This window comes from Chenopodium album, chromosome 21 (assembly GCF_948465745.1).
Source record: "Chenopodium album chromosome 21, dcCheAlbu1.1, whole genome shotgun sequence".
Lineage (NCBI taxonomy): Eukaryota > Viridiplantae > Streptophyta > Magnoliopsida > Caryophyllales > Amaranthaceae > Chenopodium > Chenopodium album.
The window spans coordinates 20,533,665-20,547,389 of NC_137854.1; the positions used below are offsets into that span (position 1 = coordinate 20,533,665).

The 13,725-nt window shown below is 30.5% G+C and overlaps 1 pseudogene; it reads left to right on the forward strand.

The window, feature by feature from the left end:
• The first annotated feature begins 2,290 nt into the window (after positions 1-2,290).
• LOC145600542 (cytochrome P450 CYP736A12 pseudogene) lies at positions 2,291-12,627 on the forward strand (annotated as a pseudogene).
• The last annotated feature ends 1,098 nt before the right edge of the window (positions 12,628-13,725 follow it).

The following is a 13,725-nucleotide window of genomic DNA, read 5'->3' on the forward strand; positions in this document are numbered from 1 at the left end:
AGACTTTCAAGCAACAAAAAAAACAAGAACTTGACTGTGGCTTATACTAATTGTTCACACGTTGATGACGTTCAACTATGACTAATTATTGAATAGTATTATCTCAGTATTTTATTACTTGCTAAACTTTCTTTTTTTTCAATAACTTTTTGGTGCAGTAGGCCACATCGTGTGGTAGGGAGTTACCCGAGTTATTTTACTAGGAGTTATTCAGTCAGGGGTTACTCGGTCAGAGGTTACTCGGTCATCAAGAGTAACTTGAGGGGTTCGGACAGAGGTTACTCGAGGGATTAACTCGGTCAAGGATTACTTGAGGGGTTACTCGATCAAGGAATACTCGAGTTACTTGGTCAAGGGTTAGTCGAGTTTTTCGTTTAGGGGTTATACTCAAGTTACTTGGTCACGGGTTTTTTAAGGAGTTCGGTCAAGAGTTACTTAGGAAGTTCGGTGAAGGGTTACTTGAAGGGTTACTCAAAGGGTTCCTCGGTTAGCCGCAGTAATTCAAGTAACCCCTAACCGAGTAACTTGACTAACCCCTAACCAAGTAACTTGAGTAACCCTGACAACTTGAGTAACCCCTGACCAATTAACTCGAGTAACCCCTAACAAAGAAACTCGAGTAACCCCGGTAACTCAATTGAGTAACCCCTGATCAAGTAACTTGAGTTACTCATCCCGCACGGTCGCATACAAAAATCGTGTTTTTTCGTGATCATATTTTATTACTTGCTCCATTTTTTTTTTTTGATAATTTTTACAAAATTCAATCCATCAATCAAAGCCTTAATCCCAAAAGTGGAGTCGGCTAACATCAACCAAATTTGATTATTTCGTGTAGTCATCAACATAAATCTTTCTCCTCCATCCCTTAAGATCCAAAACATCGTCCTCATGTATTTCCATGCACTTCATATCCTTCCTAACTCCTTCCAACCAAGTCATTTTTGGTCTCCCTCTCCCTCGTTTAATCCCTCCATGGTACCACTCTTCCACTCTTCGCACCGGCGCATCCTCGGGTCTCCGTCTTACATGTCCGAACCAACTCATACGATTTTCCCTTAGTTTGTCTGCAATGCTTGCCACACCTACTTTCTTGTGAGTAACCTCATTCCTGATTCTATTTCTTAAATACTTTTTACAAAATTATTTTACTATTTTGCTCACCACTAGTGATCCCCTCATATCATATTTTAATATTGTGAATTTTTTATATTCTTTCTCCTTCCCTCTTACACTCACTTTTGTTTTTTTTAGAATTTTGTAGTCTTTAACTAACCACGTCTCTATTATAGTTGTATCATATTTATTACTTTCACTATTCCTTTTAAAATTTTATATATGGAGAAATGAAACAAGTAATAAAATACAGGATAGTAAAAAGTAATGTAGGGTTGCGTTTGAGTTAAATAAAGGATAAAAAAATCAATAAGCTAAATCATTCTGTAAACGTATAGCTAGGTTGGAAACTTAATCCTAATTTAACTTGACGTAATCCAAATATTCTATTCCTCTATCTCTGTATACTACTCTTTTGTAATTTCGTTGGTTGTTTTATCACGTACTCTATAATAACTCATCTCCTTTGATAATATAAAATTCTGAGTACATAATGATATACTAATTAATAAGAAATTTAATTCACACGGTTTTCTTCATTTTTTTGTTTACAAGTAAGTGAAGTAACTTATTTTTTTTAAACAGGAAGATTACAAGAACCTTGGTTGGTTGTTACTATCATCATTATTACAACCCTCCATTTAATAATCTAAACTTCTTAAGTCATATGATATACTGATAACAAATTCACATGTTTACATCATTTTTGTAGATTATTATATATAAGTAACATATTGGCTGTTATATCACTTCTTTATCCCACCATTTTATTATAATCTAAAATTTTTAAACACAAAATAATCTATAATAACACGTTCACACATTCTACTTGGTTTTTTTGACTATAAATACCTTGGTCTAGCATAGTGTCATGGATATGATTCACAATCCATTAGAATCAAACAATTTAGATACTCTTGTTAGTATAACAACAATAATAATGTTGTCCCTTAGTATAACCATCCTTGTATTTCTCCTTGGCCTAATGGTTTCATGGAGATCACTTATGCAGCTACTTAAACAAAAAGTTACAATTATGCCCTCAACAAAATCATTGAATACACCAAAATTACCTCCTAGCCCACCAAAATTACCCATCATTGGACATCTTCACTTAGTAGGCAGCCTCCCTCATCGTAGCTTCCAAAACTTAGCCAAAAAGTATGGACCTATAATGCACTTAAAGCTTGGCTTCATGCACGTCATTGTGATCTCCTCACCACAAATGGCCGAACGCCTTCTTAGGAATCACGATGTATTTTGTGCAAAGAGGCCTATGTCCGAGGTTTCTTATGACCTTTCATATAATTCTAAGGGAATTATTTTCACACCATATAGTTCATATTGGCAAAAAGCGAGAAAGTTATGTGTCATGGAGCTTTTGAGTGCTTCAAAAATTAGGTCATTTGCGTGGTTGAGGGAGGAGGAATTAGGTAAACTAGTGAGTTCATTGAAGGCTGCTTCGGCAGCTGATCAAGCCGTAGATATTGGCACTAGTGTTGGTGGTGTCCTAGAGGAGTTGATATATAGAATGTTGTATGGAGCTCCGAAGAATGATTTGGCTCTTAGAGCTACTGTCCTTGAGGCTTTGAGACTTTCAGGAACCCTAAATATTGCTGATTATTTGCCTTTCCTTGCACCATTTGATCCTCAGGTTTGTTTCATGCATTGTCTTTATTTGATACCACTAGACGCACCTGATGTTTTACTAGGTTTTTTTTTTTTTTTTTTTAATTTTTATTTTTATTTATTTTTTAATTTTTTGTTGTTGTTTAGAGAGCCACGTTGAGAATCGATTACAGGATCTCCTGAAATCGAGAAAGAAGCTCTAACCACTTGAGCTATCCCTCACTCTATGATGTTTTACTAGTTAATAGTTATGTTACTATATAGAACTAGGATACCCATGTCCGACACAGATAGTACGTGTCCAAGCTTCCGACTTGACTATTTTGTAAAAAAATTAAATAATTTTAAATTAAAAGTGAAGTGTCTGGGTGTTAAAACTATGTTTGAGTGTCAAGGGTCTAACACGTATGTGAGGTAAAATGAAGAGTCTGAATAACATAAATTAAAATTATATATGTATCTAATCTCGTAACTAAGAAATGGTTAAATTTTACCCGGCTCATATTTTTAAAACTAAAGTTAACTAATTTTTTTATTTTATCCAGCTCATAATTTTAAAACTAAAGTTAACTAATTTTTAAATCAAAACTAAACTAAAGTTAAATTAAATTTATTGCTAACTAAGGGCCTGTTCATATTTCCTGAATTGAGCTGAACTGAACTGAACTGAACTGATTGGAGCTGAACTGAACTGATTGGAACTGAACTGAACTGAATTAAGCTGAAATGAATATTTTATGTGAGAAGGAAATTAAGAGCTGAACTGAACTGAACTGAACTGATTGGAACTAAACTGAACTGAACTGAACTGAACTGAACTGATTGGAGCTGAACTGAACTGAACTAAACTGAAATTAAGTAAATATGAACAGGCCCTAAAAATTGACCTATGTCATGACACTGAACAAATTATTTTCATTAAATTGAATATGTTAATAAATTTTTTTAAAAAATATATAGTAGTACAACTATACAAGTACTAATCTCGGAACTTTAACAGGTGAAAGGGAGAAAAGGAATTAAAAAAACTAAAAATTCTTAGCATGTCCTATATGTCAAACCTATCTTTTTTACAAAATAAAAACTACTCCGTAAATATTAGGCTTGTAATGTTTTAATTTTTTTTTTTTTTTTTTTTTTTTTTTTGTTAAAAAAAAAAAAAAAAATTATGCAATGTTAAAAAAGGGAAGATATGATATTAATTAAATTATAGTAATACTAAGAGGATTATTGTAAATTATAAAAGAAAAAGGAAAAATTTAATCTAGTAAATCTAGCTTGACATACTTAGATTCTCCGAGATTACGGACGGTGGGTAGATAATTTATCTTGAAAGTGACTTTTTTTTTTTACCCTGGCAATATCAGCACCCTAATTCCAACTTTAATTTATATCATATCACACCCAACTCTTGATTAAATCTTCTACGACAAATAAAACTTATGTGAACCTGGTTCAAAATGATATTATTGTGAACATGACGTACATAGGCGCAAAATGGTGTTATATATATTAAACGTAATGACCCTAAATTTTACATATTAACCTTACATTCTACATAATAATCATTAGTAAAACTTGTGTGCGCTTGAATATTAGGATTATTGTATTTTTTTTTTTTTTTGACAAGAGGATTATTGTAAATTTGAAGTGCGATGCTATGTTGAACTGATTGATCCTAATTTTAACATACATAGTGACCTTTATTATTCATATTGACTAGCATATTGAATATTTCATTAAATAATACTTTTATAACCTTATAATAACACATTGACTTTTATTTTAACTTAGTAACCTTTATCTGACCACAATGACTTTTTTTTGTTAATTTTGTAACACAAATATAATTTCTCTAATATTAGTGGCGCGCAATAAATTAATTTAAACTAGATCTATTTAAGAGTTAAAAACTTCTACGATATTTCCATGTACAACTCCTCTATCTCTGTCTCATATCTGCCCCTCTAGCCTAACGTTCTACCTCCCATATATGTAACAAACTTGAATTTACAAAAAAAAAAAAATCAAAAGTTAAATATTTAAAAATTGAACTTACTGCATATCTGCACTTGGCAGCAAAGCTTGAAAGTTGTAAAGATTCTTTTTCTTGGTCAAATTACATTAATTTATGTAAAACTAGATGTTCTTTGGTGTCTGATATGATTTTATTTGCATTCTGTTTCCAAAATATTTAGAGATTAATATATAAAAATAATTAAATTTATAAAGCTAATTGAAAAAGTCAAGCTTATTTAATTAGCAATCTAGTAGCTAGTCATTGGGGCACAAAATAGCTACAAAGAGGATTAGCTTAAAATTATGTGTGGCATGGCAAGCTAATTTAACAGTTAGCTAACTATTAAAGATGCTCTATAACTAGCACAATAAACTTTTGACATCGTAAACTTATTAAAGGAGGTGGTTTGATTTAGTTTAGATGTGCTAAAACTCTTCAATAAGTCTCTTATAAGGCAGATTTATGTTAATTTTATTCAAATATACGGAGTAGTTATTATGAGGGTAGCTGTAATAATTCTTATGATAAGTTTAATTCCCAGTTAATTTGTAATGGGTTTTTTTAATGTGTACTTATAATAAATACATGATAAAAATAGATAATGTGATTAATTAAAAAACAATTAATCTAAAACATTATAAGTATTTTTCTAAAAGTAAATTTATGCTAGGAAAATAGTAACTGTTACAATATATAAGGATAACATTATATATATTAATAATTAATTTAACTCGTGTTATAATAACTTAATGTAAATCAGCCCTAGAGAAGAATTTGTGAAGAATCTTAAGACAAATTCTACTTTACCAACTTTAAGTTTTATACTTCAGGTGGACAATCATGATTTGTGATATATATATATATATATATATATATATATATATATATATATATATATATATAAAGCAGTCAATTGGTTTTTTCTTTTTTTTTTTGTTAAAAATCTACTCAATGTATAGGTTCAAAAATTAGCGGTTTGTATTTTTTTTTACTTATTAAAAATTAAACATAATCAAAGTTCTACGTTAGTAAGCGTATCATTCAAATTAGCTCATGGTTTTTCTTCAAATTTTTTTGGGGTAAATTATAAATCAATATCTTATATTGAGTAAAGTGAAAGCCACTATATCAATATTTTCCTTGTTGAAATTTCCTCCTAAATCAACTATCAATAGTTTACTGCATGAAAGATATAAATAAATTTCTTAATGAGCATTAAATAATTAATTAATGCATTAGAAATATTAGAGCTTTTATAAATAATGCTAATTGTAAGTACTAGGGTAGCTAACCATATTTTAAACTCTTTCAATTTGGCCGTACATCACAAAACAGTTTTCAACACTAGTAGGGTAAGTTTATCCCCATACCGAGACTTTTAATTCAGACTCTGCTACGTCAGTTTTCCACTAAAGGTTAAATTATTTATTAATTATAAGACTTACATTAGACTTTCTCCACTTTTAACACATTATCCCAAGATTCACTCCCGATTCACTATTTATATATCTATTTTCTTTATAAAAATCAACAACTTTTTGAGCTAATGAGTTGGCAGCTCTTTATTGGCCAACAAAAAAAATTAGATTGCTTTTTGTAAATTTTTAGAGTCTTAAGATGAGTTTTAGAATCCAAAACTCATCTCAAAACTCTGTATAGTCTTGCACTACTTTATTGCAAAAGTTATATAGTCTTGTATGTGAGTCTTGAGTTAAGACTCTACTCAAGACTCACCAATAAACTCACCCTTAATAAGAGAAAATATGTAAACAAATATGTTTTGGGAGTATAAATGTCCAAGCATTAAAAAAAAATAAATTATCATTAATGGGGGGTAAATAAACATTTTAGAGAATGTACTTGTACAAATACTAAATTCATAAAAAAAAACGTGTACATATTAATGAGGGTATACATATAAATACACATTTTGTAGGGTAAAATTTGTAGCACACTTTTTGTAAGAATAATTTTGTAGTTTTTATAAGGTAGGGATTATAATAAGTAGATACCCATGTTTTCCTTGTACAAGTGAAATAAATCAAGCACAATTTGGGCTTTAGAGCATGATCTATATTAACTATTATGGAATTATCAGGGGCTGAAAAGGCGCATCAGAAAACTTATGAAGACTGTAGATGATGTCTTAGAGAAAATCATCAGCAACCATGAAGATGAAGCAAAAAAGGTGCAACGAACTCATAGAGATTTGGTAGATGTAATGTTGTCATTGATGAACAACAACGACACCAAAGCAACATATGGCATTGAGAGGGATGGTATAAAAGCCATTTTAATAGACCTAGTTGTGCCAACAATTGACAGTACTACCAACATAGTTAAGTGGGCACTTGCATCTCTTTTAAAGCATCCAGAGAAAATGAGGAAATTGCAACAAGAGATAGAAAGTGTTGTAGGGAAAAATAGAATGGTGCAGGAGAAAGATGTGCCAAAGTTTAAATACTTGGACCTAGTTATTAAAGAAATATTTCGCCTATATCCAGTCATTTTTGCTCCACATGAAGCCATGCAAGAAATTACATTCGATGGGTATTTTATTCCCAAAGGCTCACAGATTTTCCTAAACGCATGGGCAATTGGTCGAGACCCAACTATTTGGTCCGTTAATTTTGAAGAATTTCATCCAGAAAGATTTTTGGTTAATGATGTTGATATAATTAGCGGACAAGATTTTCGCCTTGCACCCTTTGGATTTGGTCGAAGGAGGTGTCCTGGTACGCAACTTGGTCTACTAAATGTTAAGCTAATATTGTCTACATTGGTGCATTCCTTTGATTGGTACATGCCTGATAATATTTCTTTCAACAATTTAGTCATGCAAGAGAAGTTTGGCCTTGTCATGTCCATGGCGAAGAACTTGACACTTATTCCTAAATATCGCCTTAATGTAAAAGTTTTTTTTTATTTTTTTTTTGTTTTGTTTTTTGGTAAATAATGCTCGAGTCTTTGTTTAAAGTCGTGGCATATTTTTTTTTTTGGGAAGATATGGCACTCCTTTTATAGTGTTAGCTGTTTTTTTTTTTTTTGGTTTCTCAAGAGCCCAAATATAGTGTTGTGTAATGCTTGTAATATAATAAATACATACATATATATATACTACCTCCGTTACATATTATTTGCAACGATTTGACATAAAGTAGAGAGGGAAAATGTCTAATCGTTGCAAATAATATGTAACGGAGGTAGTATATATATGTATCTATATATATATATATATATATATATATATATATATATATATATATATATATATATATATATATATATGAGAACTCTTTCTTATGCAACAATAACTTATATTCTAAACTTTTTCCTATGTTCTAAATTTTTTCTGCTCCTATATTCTAAAATTTTTCTACTTATGTTCCGAATTTATCCAATGTTCTAAATTGTTTTTTATATTATGCTCTAAATTTGTTCCTATGTTCTAAATTATTATTTCAACTTATGTTCTAAAGTTTTCTCTATATTACTCTAAATTTTTTCTACTTATGTTCCAAATTATTTTCAATGTTCTAAATTGTTTTTTAGATTATGTTCTAAGTTTGTTCCTATATTCTAAATTATTTTTCAGCTTACGTTCTAAATTTTTTTTTCCTATGTTCTAAATTATTTTTTCAGCTAATGTTATTAATTTTTACCTATGATATAAATTATTTTTTCAACTTATTTTCTAAATGGTTTTTCTTATGTTTAAACATTTTTGGTTGCTTATGTTATAAATTTTTGCTATACTCTAAATTATTTCTCATATGATCTTAAATTTTTTGCTTATGTTCTAAATTTCTTTTTGCTTATGTTCTAAAATTTAACCTATGTTCTAATTTTTTTTCTATGTTGTAAATACGAACTTGTCAAAATTACAGAAATGTCATTACTAAAGGATCAATTTAGATGGTTAGATCAAAACTTATAAAGGGGTTGGATTGGTTCTTGTATATATAAAGGATGGTTCTTACACGCCACGCACGGTAAATCTATAAATTGTTGTACTCAAAATAATCGCCAATTACAAAAAAAAAAAAAGGAATATGATAAAAGTAGTAGAGTAATTAATGTCGTTCACATTTATTTCCTTTTATTCCCTTTGATTATTTAATAATATTATAAAATATTATAATAAATTGATTTCCTTAATAATTGGTAGGTTTTGAAACAAAAGCTCCAATCTTGAAATATTAAAAACTTAGGAAATTTTGTCAAAAATAAGTTCACCTTTATGTGATTTGCTCAAAATAAGTCAACCTTTACATTAATTCAAAATAAGTCGACTTTTAAGGGGTATTTTCTTTTAATAGGCCAAATGACCTACAACTTACCAAACTGGTCATTTTGTAACTTAAAAATACTTCATTAAATTTAACTAAATAATTTAACAATAATTATATTAAATAAATTTTTTTTAAAAAAAACAGAATCATAAAATTTTTTTAAAAAACAGGCCTAGCCACCCCCTTATCCCCAACCAGTGCTAGCCTCCTCCCAGTGGCCGATGGCGGTAACCACGTCCATCTCCCGACGCCAATGACCCCACTCCCCTCCATTTCCCACACCCACGACACCCTACATACCCTCCCTTTTCGGGAGGTTGAGTTTAGGCACGGGAATGTGAAAGGGAGGGGATGGGGTCGCTGGTGACGAGGGGGGGTGGGAGGTGATCACCGACCACTAGAAGGGGGAGGGGGCTCGCAGTGTGATTGTTGGATTCTTTTTTAATTTTTTTTAGTTTTTTATTATTATTATTATTTTATTTTTTTGATAATATTATTTAATTGTAAATTGAAATTTTTTTTTTTAAAGGACTGACCACATGATGACACATATAATAGTTTACCTTAACAACTGGTTACCTTCTTATCTAACAAGTTTTGACTTATTTCGAGAAGATATCTAATAAAATTCGACTTATTTTAAGTTAATCGAAAAATTGACTTATTTTGAGCTAATGACCCAAATGTTGGCTTATTCTTTACAAATATTTTAAAAACTTATCGTGGTTGTAGTATTCAAATTTTTTTCCATAAAATTGAACATGATTATACAAATAATAAATTTTGGAATAAGTTCAACCGAATATTCATATAACCATGGTAATCATGTTCTTTTAATATATAAAAATAGTTCTTACAAGTACTTGTTACCTTATAATTTAAATTAATATGAATAATTATTACTCGGATACGCTTACTCTTCTTTTCTTATCACCCGTGGGGAGAAATTTTTTTTTTTTAAAATTATTCTTTTTATACCACACCTAATACCCATTTCCTCCTTAGTATTCATCAAATTACCCACCCAACATAATAAACTTGTATTTTACCTACGCATATTACCCTATTAAACACAAATTGTCATATAACCCACTGTAATCATGTTTTTTAATTTATACAAAATAGTTCTTACAAGAATTTGTTACCTTATGGGTTGTAGACACTCAAATGTGTCTCCCCAAAACCAAACTCAGTGATGAATACCTTTCAGGTCGTATGATTATAGAATAAAGTGAAAGTGTGAAAAGTCTAGTGTTGCGGTAGTTTTTATTAAAAATCCTTCTTTTGGTTTTTGAAAATCTACTCTATTTTATGAAAATGTCCAATCCAGTTTAGTTTGTTCCATGATAATGTTCCAATAATAGCGTAGTTGGATGTGGATTGAAAAGACCTTTTCAACGATATATTATAATCTCAATTCCTATTAATAATGAGGAAGTTATGACCAAAATACTAAACTGGGCCCAAACCGGATTTTAACTACGATCCAATGATTATGTGGAGGGTCCAAAGGTTTAATCCCATTCCTAAACCAATTAGGATTAATAAGAAGCTTCTATAAGTTTCTAAAAGATCTTAATTATCCATTTTGAAAAGATAAGATTAAATAAAAACTTTCCTTTTATAAAAACTTTCCTTTTTTAAGTCCTAATTCTATTAGAATTTAAAGATGTTCAAAGATAGTCAGATATTATTTTCGTTCCGCATAATCTTTATCTAAATTTTATTTAGTTGGATAGATCTTGAAATTATCTTTCCAATGATATATTACAATATTAATTCCGATCTATAACGAAAAAGATATGAAAGAAATACAAAACTCTATCCAAAACAGACACCCTTCCACTATTTCAGCCATATCTTTTTATCTACAAAAGATTTTAATCTGATTCTAAGTTGTTTGGCAAGAATATTTCAAGATCTTTCCATCGACATGTTATATGCCTTATTTCGACTTTTGGATAAAAAGATATGATAAAAACAAAATCGGTAAAAAATGTCTTAGCGCCAAACGACAGACCCTGTCCCCTGGCGCTGGTCCTTGTCGCCTAGCGCTGGACCATGTCATCTGGCAACAGGAGGTATTTTATTTCGATTCGAATTCTAACTCTTTTCTATCGATTTCTGGACTATTTTCTCTTTTAATAGGGGCGATATTCCTTGTTTTTAAATCATCAACAAGCCTGATCACAATCATCTCTCTTCTCTCTCTAAGCTAAAGCTTATTCTTTCTCCCTCTGGCTTTATGAACTAGCCTTTTTACAAATACACCATACCGCATTCATGAGGTCTAGGCACACCTAACCAAATTCGAAGTTGCCTTCGCCCTAGACGTGAAAGGTTGATACCTTCTGAGGGTTTGGTCCCAAATCCAGTCTAAACTTTCTAAACTCTTTACTTCTTTAATTTAATTCTTTGATTTATTATTGAAGTTTACTAACGCGTGTATTTTTTTATTAGAAAGAGGTATGAGGCATCAAATTGAGTAATTTTATTACTCTATTCTTTAAGAAAGCATGCTTATATTTAATTAATTCCTAGTATCATGTTATGATGTCTTTATTGCTTTCTAGTATCATGTTTAGGGTGCTTCCTATGCTTTCTAATATCATATCATGTTAGTATAATGTTAGGGTTAAAGCTTTGATCGTTTATGTTTAGTGACATGCTAGGGTTTGTTATTAATCTTGTTAGTATCATACCTATGATCTTACTAATATAATTATGCTTTAATGATGATATTATTATGAAGATGATTAATATTATGTTGCTTGATATAAATTAATGTTATTGCTTGATCACGCATTTTATGCAGATTTAAAGGGAATTTGTACTTGAAATCACGCCTAATAAGATAATTAATAATTTGGTTTAGGCTAATATGATTTTAATTCAAGTGATCGCCAATAATAGTTTTATTTGTGCATTAATATTTAACCAACGTAGATTAAACAGGTTTATGGTTAACCTAATGATTGCATGTTAGTCAGAAAGCGCACATAAATACGAGTAGAATAAACTAGAGGCCTATTTTATAGCGCGAGTTCTTTCTCTTTTAGATTGGATTCGTACCCTCATCCCAAACACCAGTCATGGTTCCAAACCTATTGGAGTTGACGATCTCATGGATCGTTAAGGGGTGTAACCTTCACCCTGTGAACGGTTTACAAGTTTCTAAAACTTATTGGCAACTATTTTGCTCTCGTTTCTTTCCCTTTGGACGCCACCATGCTTAAGTGTATGATCATAGTGGGGTTGATGTTTGGGATAATGCTTGAAATATTCCGTACATGGGTAGACACCTAAAAATGTCTCCATATAACCAAACTCGATGTTGAACAACCTTTCACCAACATTATTGGTCAGGTTGAGTATTTAATATTTAGAGTTCTTAAATCCCTATTCAATCCAATACATTTCATAAACAAACCCAATTCTTAGCCCATTTCCCTAAATCGATCATAACTTATTTTCCTCTTTTCGTGTCCACCTCACAAAATCGAGCTGAACTGATTTTGTGATCCTATAATTTTGATCCAAATACTGTTACTTTTATAGGACTTTCAATAAGCATTCCAGTGGTATATCATAAGCCCAATTCCGATTTAAAACGAAGAAGATATATATGAGCAAAACACTAAACTCAGCCTAAAACTGACACCCTTTTACTATTTCGGCCATATCTTTAATTCCACAAACGATTTTAATCTGATTCAAATTGGGTAAGAAAGTAGATTTCAAGATATTTCGAACGAAATATTATTTATTTTATTCCAATTTCTAGATCAAAAGATATGATAAAAACAATAACCGCAAAAACTGCTGCGTATTGCAAGAGTTTTATCCCGATTCGAATTCGGATCTTTTCTTGATTCTTCGACCCTTATATTTTCTTTATAAATAGAAGTCATATCACCCCTTTTTCAATCATCAACAAGCTTGATCACCAAAAAATCATTCTCTTTCTCTTTTATACACCAAAATCATTCTCTCTTTCCCTCTTTCGCCTAACACTATCTAGCCTCCCTATTTTCTCATAATACTTTCCTAAGTACTCCAAACAGTCCAAACAACACCTGAAGTTCCATACTTAAACCAAGGATTGAAGGTAAAATTGACTAAGGGTTTGGACCAAATCAACATTACTTTTATTTAATTTAATTTTAATTTGATTTATTATTTATTGAAGTTACTAACAGTTTATTCATGATGTAGCAATTCAAGGAGACGTAGAAAGTGAGTAATTAATCACTTAGTTTCTCGATCTTATTTTTATTCTTTATTAATAGTATCATGATTAGGGTTATTATGATTTTCTTTGACTAACGATATTATTATTAAATTGCTTCCAATATTGATGTTATCTATTGTTTATTGTTGATCACCATATCACATGTTTAAAGGGAATATGTAATTTAAAGTCAAGACAAATAAGATAATTGTTCATTCTTTTTTAATCTTGTTGTTTAATCAAGTGATCAAGATATTAAAGAATTATGTGTCGTATTAATATTAAATTAAACCAATTTAGCTTAATAACAGTTTGGACTAAATTGAATCTTTATTTGTATGCCTTTGAGATTACAAGAAATACTTTTCACTATAAGAATCGAGTAGAGGCCAATACAAGCGAATGCGATGATGGGTGACATTTATGGCACTCATTTG